We start from the raw sequence: 8,806 nt of genomic DNA, 5'->3' as shown, positions 1-8,806 counted from the left end.
CTTAGAATTTCACCCATGAAAGACGCGATGAGGTTTGGGAAGAGGGGCAAGCTTAGCCCCAGGTATATTGGTCCATTTGAAATTCTTCAGATTATTGGTGATGTGACTTATGAGTTGGCTTTGCTCCCTGATTTATCAAGTGTTCACCAGTTTTTAATGTTTCTATGCTTCGTCGCTATATTTCTAATGAGTCTTATGTCACTCGTTGGGATTCGGTTTAGTTAGATGAACGGTTGTCCTTTGTTGAGGATCCGATCTTCATTTTTCTTAGCTAGGGATGTTAGGAGGTTGCACTCTAGAGTTATCTCTGTGGTTAAGGTCCAGTGGCGACATCGACCTGTAGATGAGGCTACTTGGAAGGTCGAGTCTGATATGCATAGTTCTTATCCTCAGCTCTTCATTGATTCAGGTATTTCTTGGTCTTTGTTCGAGAAAGAACTAGATCTTTAGTGGTGGATGATGTAACGACCAAAAAGTTTGATGAAATATGTGAAATTTATAATTTTGCGTGATTTAGCTGTTTTACTCCTCCCTATAGTTGCATTATGGTATTTCTGGTGTGTGTGGGTGATTGACATGATTTTCGATGTATTTTGGTACCATTTATGGGATATTGTGGTTTTATCTAGCTTCGAGAGCCTTATTTTGAACTTATAGGGATATCTTTTGATCTATGTGACGGATGACTGAACGGACTACGCCAACAGCTCCGAAATATTAATTTTAGGCTAGGTAGACCTTTGGTTTGAATCCCTATGCACCCAAGCTCATTTCAACCTATTGATCAGAAAGTTGAAAAAAATTAAAAATATGGGTATGGGATCCACATTTGATCGAAACAACCTCGGATGAAAAATCCGACTTCGCCATCAGATCCGAAATTTTACGGCTTTTAAATCTCATTTCGATCCTCGATTTAGAAAATTGTGATTTCAAATTTCGGGGGTCAACTTTGTGAAAATAATATTTTTTTAAAATATGATATCGCTGTCGCGTCTAGAATGTCGAATTTAGTATGTTTGCATAGTTCGTTTGCGTGTATCGAACTCTGAACGAATTCCGAGCACCCCATCGAAGTTCGGATTGGACTTGAGAAAAAAATAACAATTTTTTCTGCTATAACGGTGCAGAAAATTTGTACTATTTAAGCAACTTTTTGGGCCCATTTTGCTTATTTTTCATCTTGCCCCTTGAGAGTTAAACCCTAAAATAGTGTGAGAGCTTAAAAGTGAAGCTTGGTTTTAACATATATTTCTTGGTTTTATTATGTATTTAAGATAAAAATTCACCCTTTCCTTATTAATTTCTTGATTAATTTCTCAAAACTTCAAAAATTTTAGGGCTTGATTTTAAACCTCATTTTGACTTGAATAATGTTTTTATCTTATAATTATTTATTTTTCATCAATTTAACCTTCAAAACAACCCCGATTCTTGATTTTAACCTGAATTTCAAAGATTTTACCTGGTAAAACAAAAAAATGGTTTTTCTTCAATTTGAACCTCTTTTTTTACTCGATTTGACTTGGGTTTTCAGCTATAGATTTCTAAAAATATGGAGAACATGTTTTTGAAGTAAAGTTTCGATTCTGCCTTTCTCTTTTGGAAACTCGTTTTGGGGTTCGTTTTGAGCCCGAACTAAAAGTAGTCAATATAGGTGTTGTTGGTTTTGTTTTGATGCATAGATTTCATATTTGATGTTTTTAGTGAAGTTTAAGAATTTTCATGAAAAGTAAGATCGTGGGTTCGGAATGTAGCGAACCGATTTCGACTTTTGAGATAAGTTATGGCTTAACTCTTTCAGACTGGCTGGGTAGTAAATGTTAATAAAAAATGTGGATGGGAACTAATCATAAAAAATGTCTATCTATGTATTGTGCACGTGTGGAGGCCTATATAAGATGTAATTATCGTAATTGAGATATTATGTGATGTGTGATCGTGTGGGGTCCTATGTGACATTGTTAACCTTGAATACATGTGAATAATTCTATTGTGTTGTTGAAATGCCTAATGTGGTTTCATTGGTATATTGTGATATATCCATACTTATTGGTATATGAGACATGTGAAAATTCATGGATGAAACAGAAGTAATGAGTGGATATTGGCTAAGGCTGCTTATCGGACGGATCGGATGAACCATTAAATATAACAGTTTGGCTTAACAATTATCGATTTTAAAATATACAAATCTACTAGCCAACCAATAAGATATCGGTTGGTTTGGTAACGGATAAATAATTATCGGGCGGTTATCAGACGGTTTATTGGACATTCACAATTTCTACTTGAATTCAAACACCTTACAGAAAACAGAACATAATAATTGGCAATCTCAATCATAACAAATTTTTCAATTTATGTAGTACATGGTTCAAAGAGAACTCTCAATATTGTAAGCAAAAAGTTTCATTTGCCCAAGCTATAATACATTAATTTCTCCACATTATGATATTCTTGAAACAAAAGTGACATATATTACAACAAATTAAGCATTTGATCGTAACAAGCTCACGAGGATGCACTAATTAAACTATGTGCTTCAATGTCCACATGCTTAATATCAGGAACTATTTCCTGGATTTCCTTTTCTAGCCAACCAACTTTAGCCCCTAATGCTGTTTTCTTTCCTTTGAAAAATATATTTAAAGTTTAAAGTCGGTAGAGCTTTTGAAGTTGGCAAACCTTCTGTTGCTTTGCTTTTTTGCGTTGATAACTTTAGTACTTTACTGTTTAATTTTTATATTATTCGAGGTTAATTAGGAATGGGCCTTTAGGTTCGAATATAGATCCATTAGGTTTGAATTTATATTTTATAATATAATATAAATTAATATGTATTTTACACATTTAGGTGAAAAATATAAGAATATATGATAATTTTTAACGGGTTAACGGTTTATCCAATAAGGAAATAGTGTAATCCACCCCCACTTTAATAAGCCGTTAATGAAAAAAATTTTAATGCGTTCACCAACCGTTTATCCGATAGCCAATATCAATAAGCCAATAAGTCAATTTTGCGGATGGCTTATTGGATACGATTCGATTTTGAACAGCCTTAATATTGGCTCACGTGATTGTAGAATTGTAACATTATGGCTAGTTGTAGAAATACATCATGTGGATTAGGCGTGAAAATATATCACGTGATTTGGTTGTGGAAATACTCATTTTGAATGATTGTGAACATTGCATCGTCATTCTCATGTCATCATACACATCATTTCACTTGTTCGTTTTACTGCTTTATATATACTTGTTGTCATATATGTGTATTTGATTTATGTCTTATGTTATGTATGTGCTTTGAAAATACTGAAAACATTGGAATACTAGATATTGGTATCGGATATTGGATTTTGTGAACCATCTTCAAATGATCATGCCAGAGAAAAATTGTGGATATTGGTGATCTTGAGGTTATATGCCAAACTTGAGGCTGTTTGCCAAATTTAAGGTTGTGTGCCAAACTTGAGGTTGTTTGTTAAATTTAAAGTTGTGTGCCAAACTTGAGGTTGTGTGTGAAACTTGAGGCTATGTGTCAATACCATGCATCATCATCATCATCATATATATTGCACCCGCCTTATTGTGTTTATGTTGTGTTTGAATTGACATATTGACTTGTCATTTACCTATTTGTTCTATATCTTGACTTGTTAATGTCTAATTGTTCTATCTTCCTTTAAATGTACTTGATGGTCTTGATTATACATGCCCCTCTTTTGTTCTACCTGTATGTGATAATGTGTATATTTGTATTCGTATCTTGTGTGTTGTTGTATTATATATGGATATTATAGAACTATTAGTACAAGCGGTGTCAGCTACCATCATGGGACATTTTTTAATTGCAGGTGGCGTGCCCTTAGTGTATATTTTGTATGCTTTATTTACTACTTTGTTTAATCGGCCTATGATACCTACTGAGTACAAGTGAACCATACTCATGCCTACAGCAGTCTTTCGGTGCAGGTCCTAGCTCGAGTGCGCCTTGGCTTGCTTGACTCGAGCAATTATTGAAGCATCCGGAGTTCACCTCTATGCTTCTATTGTAGTTATGTCTTTATTAGTATTCGGAGACATATATTATTTTCTTTTATTTATTTTTCTAATGTATTTGACTCCTGAATTGTATTATTCTGAAGCATCCGGAGTTCACCTCTATGCTTCTATTGTAGTTATGTCTTTATTAGTATTCGGAGACATATATTATTTTCTTTTATTTATTTTTCTGATGTATTTGACTCCTGAATTGTATTAGTGTTTCTTACACTATTGACACCTGATTTTGGGCATGATTGGTATTTTGAATAAGAGTTTTCCGCATTGTTATAATTACTTATATGGTTCAGCTTCGTTTTAGAAGTCTTACCTTGAGATGTTTCTATCTTTTCCTCTTTTTGTATCAATTTGGGTGATAGGCTTACTTGTCAAGATACGCCGTGATAAGTGTCATCATGACTCTCGCATTTGGGTCGTGACAAATTAGGAATCTGAGAGTCAAGTAATAAGCCCAGAAAATGAAATTAAGAAAGAACAAACATTTAAACTTCGAAATGTCTAAAATGTGATCAAACAGATACTAAACTCGAACAAAATACTCTTAATTCTTTGAAAGACTACCACCAAAGGGGAACTATTGCCAATAAACTTTACTATAGATGCACACGCGTGAAGAAGTACCGGGACACTTTAAAGCAACTAATTCATTAATTACACACATTGTCCCTTTCATAATGGAAACTTAACGACCTATCAAAAGGCCAAACAGAAAAGGGTTTCTAGTTACACTTACCATCCTCTTTCCAATTTTTACTCTTCCAGGAAGTGATTAAAGAAATACAATACGCGCCTTAAGACTATACAGTGAACGAAAATAAGTAAGGCCATATATTTAATTCTTGAAATGCTCGTGTGAATGTCCGTCCAGACCAAATAAAGAAGCACAAAACTTGACTCAATTACCAACTTCGTTGACTTTGCATTTTGAATTCACTGGGAACAAAATACATCACATATTCTAAACACGGAATTGCCATATTTATAGAAAATTGTAATTTAATTTAGACCAGAATAACTCCACGGCCGAATTTGAAACCAACATGAATTGCATGTTCACCTATTTTGACACCGGACATATGTGAGAATGAGAATTGAGGCTAGATAAAATTATTTAACAAGGCTCAAGTAAAAACACCACACACTTTTATTCAATTTGAACTTGAGGAAATGCAACTACGCAGAGAGATAATAAAATAGGTACGTGATGATGCCATATCAATTTAAGCCATAGATACAAAATTTTACCCCACTTTCTTAAAAGAAAAATCAACCAAATACAAAATTTTGACGTAAACAAAAATTTAATACTACTTGAACATCACAGATGTGAGTCCTATGACCATCTGGACATGAAAACTATTAGAAAAGGGAGGTTTTGGAAGTCATATTTCAAACGGGAAAACAAATGTTTTAAGTCTTAAGAATTACCATTCAGCCAAGTCTGGCAAAATCGGGAGAATAATACAATCAAAACGGGGTGGAAAATCATTTCCGATTGTTCACGAGACCATACAACAATAACAACAATAACAACAACAACAACAAAACCAGTATATTCCCCACATAGTGGGATCTGGGAGGATAAAATGTACGCAGTCCATACCACTACCCCGAAGGAGTACAGAAGCTGTTTCCGATAGACCCCCGGCTCAAGACAGATTGTGTGTAACCACCTAAAACAACATAAACATCAGACCCCCTTTTATCCCCAATTATTTCAAACTCACGAGATTCCAATTGTTACGGATAGAGACCAACTATGAAAAATAATGGAGTTAAGCTCCCAAAAACACAGTGTGGGCATATACAGTATTTCAGGGTAAATCCATAAGAGGTCACGTATATCTCATTTTTATATACGACGGCCACGTAGACGATGACGAGTAAAATTACAAGGCAAGACGAAAGACTCACACTCTTTTCGGGACTCGATCCATGAACTATACACTAAATGAAAAATCACTGGAAAGCGGGAAAAGAAAAACATACTTTCATATTTCGCAAACTTACGTTCTTAACGGGAAACAAAAAGGAAAGAAAAAAAAAAACTACTAACTAGCTAATTTGACCACGAATCAGCCATCTACATAAAGAGGAGGAACATCTTTGTATGTTTATTTGTATATTTACATATTTGCACAAAACCAGCTTCATGAAAATCGACGTTCCACCTTTACTTCATCGAAATAACGACAGAACAACTACAAAATCTTAACATTGGCCAAAACTCACAAATTCTTGTTTATCAAAAAAAAAAAAAAAAGAAAGAGATAAAGAGTGAGATGAAAAGAGGGATTTCACACCTTTCTTGGTGCAGCAAAATAGAGGCTTTGACGCCTAAAGGTTTCCGACAACTGCAAACTCAACCACGGGACCCCAGAATTGGACCAAATCAGAAAGATAATAGCCGATTTTTTCCTGCATCACTCGCTTCTCTCTTTGATTTCCACTCTTTTCTCCTCTTTTGTCACAAATTTTTCAAACCTTTTCTCATTGGTTCTTTTTTCAATCTTTCTCGCTAGTTTTCTTTGTTCCTTCTCTTAACACTGTTTTTTTTCTTGTTCCCTTAGAGATGACGTATTTATAGGTGAATCCGGACTTGAAAGTCCGGATCCAAGACACAAATTAAGCAAAACGTGAGAGAATTGATTTGAAATTTGAAATGAATCTCAGAAACGAATCCTCTTCCGAATCTTTAACTTTTCAGGCCATTGATTGCGAATACGAATTTCTTTTCCATTGTTATCATCGATTTAGGGTCTGTTTTCTCCGTCTTTTCATTTTCACGGGTTAGGGTGACACTAAAAACGAGATTCTCGAGCATCCTAGCGGCAGGCTTGGGTGGAGATTAGGGTTCCTTATTTCGGGATGGTAGATGAGGGGTGAGGGGTGAGGGGTGAGGGATGAGGAGGAGAGAAGGTCCGTGGTTGGAGCTGATTTTGGAAAAATGATGGTGACCGCAAGCTGATTTTGGGAAGAGGAGAGATACGCGTTATGGTTTTTGGGAAAGAGAGAGGGAGACAATTTTTTTTGTTTTGGAATCCTTGACTAATTTTGATTCGTAAGATCAAAAGATCGTACCACTAAAAACAAGTACACTAAAATAATAATAGTAAATAAAAAACATGTATGGTAGTATTCCGTATATAAATATATATATATAAAAGACTATTTTTTATCCGTCTGATCAAATTGATCGAACGGCTTAAATTTAATTTAAAATAAAAAATAATTAAATATATATATATATATATACACACACACTAATTTAGTTGTACGCGCCTCCCGCGTATACCTCACTTTAATGGGTTCAATTTTATAAAATAACTTGCATATAAGAAGCATGATAGCTATCACTTATCATATAAATAATATCGATAGATCATTGATGCTAATAATAGTCAATATATGTGAGACAACACTTACTTAACTATCTAACAAACTTTCTGCTCTAATCTAAGTCCTCCAAAACCTCTTATCTAAGTTCATGTTTTCAATAAGCAAAAATTGTCATGTCCATATCATACAATATAATCAATTCAAACACCATTCTATACAACTCGTATTTAGTGTTTCTAAACAAAAATTAATTACTAAGGAGAAAATATATTACAGTACGTAGGCAAGGATAATCATAATCTTCTAGCAGGTATTAGAGTACTTAGGCAAGACAAAATCATTAAGGAGAAGAATTATTGCAAGACGAGAAAAATATATTTAGCGAGTACCTGAATGTAATGCCCCGAAAATCGAGTCCCAACACGCCACACGGTGCTTAGGGTCATAAGTGACCCTAAGCTAACCCTTTCATAGGTATAACTCAAAAGCAGCTGATTTAAAACATAATTTTGAGAGAATGAAGCTGAAAATATCTAATACAGAATCTGTTCAATACATTCTTGGAATTACAAGATGACAATTCTACTAACACATATACATATACAAGAAGGAGATTGAATACATAAACCACTACTACTGTCTATGAAGCCTCTACTAGTATTGCCTGTACATAAACGGGTCATGACTCCCAACCATCCCACTCAATATGGCCGATAGAAGAAGATACAGTGTCTCTGAACTGAAACAACCAACACAAGACCTTGAACTATAAGAGCTCCTTTACCTGCTAACCAGATGCTGCAACTGAATAGAATAGTAGATGGGGGTCAGCACAAAGAGAATGTACTACGTATGTGGGGTACATGCAACACTTTAAATAACATCATCAATTTCATGAAAACATGCATACAGATAATGATGACTCGCTTGGCTTGAGTTATATCAAATCATACTCTTCATACTTTCATAATAAATAGTTCAAATGGTAAAATCTCATAATCCATGTAAATCATCAAAAATCATAAATTATGATAAATCATCATAAATTATCATATCGTCAAAATTCATCATAGGTAATCATAATTCATTATAATATCTCAACTCTTTGACTCAAATCTCGGAGTGACTCGGTAAATCAAGAAACATGACTTTTATGGACTGGGGAGTTTCCTATAACCGATAACCCCACGTGAGCTACATGGAATACCAACGTTTGAAACCCCCGTTGGCGGGAGCGTCATACTCTTTGCCAGGGAGTACGACCTTAAAACTGCAATAATAACAATTGGGTCCTCTGGCCAATAATATCATCATCAAACAACCCTACGGTGGCACATAGGTTTGGGGAAATACCAAATTTCCCTCTCGGTGCTAAGTACTACTCCCCAACAAGCTC

The 8,806-nt window shown here is 34.7% G+C and overlaps 1 long non-coding RNA gene across 1 annotated transcript; it reads right to left on the bottom strand.

Moving 5' to 3' along the window:
- Positions 1-1,477: 1,477 nt before the first annotated feature.
- On the bottom strand, positions 1,478-7,169 carry LOC124897082. The gene is made up of 3 exons (XR_007053668.1): positions 6,375-7,169; positions 4,169-5,744; positions 1,478-4,045 (listed from the first exon to the last, which is right to left on the bottom strand). It is a non-coding gene; the product is annotated as an uncharacterized LOC124897082 (long non-coding RNA).
- Positions 7,170-8,806: the final 1,637 nt, after the last annotated feature.

Source organism: Capsicum annuum, chromosome 3 (genome assembly GCF_002878395.1).
Source record: "Capsicum annuum cultivar UCD-10X-F1 chromosome 3, UCD10Xv1.1, whole genome shotgun sequence".
In the NCBI taxonomy this organism is placed as follows: domain Eukaryota; kingdom Viridiplantae; phylum Streptophyta; class Magnoliopsida; order Solanales; family Solanaceae; genus Capsicum; species Capsicum annuum.
Note: the sequence above shows the minus strand (reverse complement) of the source record. Positions and strands in the feature narration are given on the sequence as shown.